We start from the raw sequence: 999 nt of genomic DNA, 5'->3' as shown, positions 1-999 counted from the left end.
TATGGCATTTTATTGCTGCACCCCTCCCCAATGTGGTGAGAAGGCAAAATAGGGTGAGCCTTAGCAACAGCTGATAGAATATGAGCTGGCAACAACCAATCAAATCAAAGGCTGGAGAGGATAAATAGTCAGTTTGTGACAGTTGGAAGTCAGATAGGATTTCAATTAAGTCCAGAGAGGGACAGTTGCTGTGAGGGTTCCAGTCTGAGACAGGGATGGTTAAGGGTAGAGTTCAAAAGTGAGGGACTCCCTACCAGTACATGTCCAGAACTCTGAGAGAGAGAGTGGCTGGAGTGAGATATCCTGTGGAATTTAGTTAGCCTGGTTGGCTAAGGTAGAGATAAGTTTGAGAAGGGAACATAATACAAAGATCGTGTGAGTTTTTAGTGAAAGTAACCAGTTTTCTCTCAAGAGGGAGTGTAAAAGAAACCCTAACAGTAACAAGTGTATAAAACAGTAACAAGTGTATAAAGCAGCATACATGAAACATTGTTAAAACTGTTGTTTAAATAAAGTTTTATTGTTGTTCAAGAAAGACTAGTCTGGAACCTGAATGCTTACCATGCTACTAACAATTCAAAACATATTTTGCTCGCTTCGGCAGCACATATACTAAAATTGGAACGATACAGAGAAGATTAGCATGGCCCCTGCGAATGAGGGAGCCCTGGTGGCGCAGTGGTTAAATGCCTGTACTGCAGCCATTCACTCAAAACCACAAGGTTGCGAGTTCAAGACCAGCAAAGGGCCCAAGCTCGACTCAGGCTTGCATCCTTCCGAGGTCGCTAAAATGAGTACCCAGACTGTTGGGGGCAAATTAGCTTACTTGCTAATTAGCTTACTAGCTGTTCACCGCTATGATCTTTGGAATAGCGGTATATAAATAAAACAAATTATTATTAATTATATTTTGAGGGTGAAGCAACAGTCACAAAGAGGTGGCAGGATCACAAATTAATAAGAAAATTAGTGTTAAAAGTACAGGTGCTTGTGATTATT

The 999-nt window shown here is 41.1% G+C and overlaps 1 pseudogene; it reads left to right on the top strand.

The window, feature by feature from the left end:
* The first annotated feature begins 588 nt into the window (after nucleotides 1–588).
* On the top strand, nucleotides 589–655 carry LOC149317170 (U6 spliceosomal RNA; annotated as a pseudogene).
* Nucleotides 656–999: the final 344 nt, after the last annotated feature.

This window comes from Sceloporus occidentalis, unplaced genomic scaffold (genome assembly GCF_023333645.1).
Source record: "Sceloporus occidentalis isolate IW3139 unplaced genomic scaffold, rSceOcc1.0.p SCAF_3, whole genome shotgun sequence".
NCBI lineage: Eukaryota > Metazoa > Chordata > Lepidosauria > Squamata > Phrynosomatidae > Sceloporus > Sceloporus occidentalis.
Note: the sequence above shows the minus strand (reverse complement) of the source record. Positions and strands in the feature narration are given on the sequence as shown.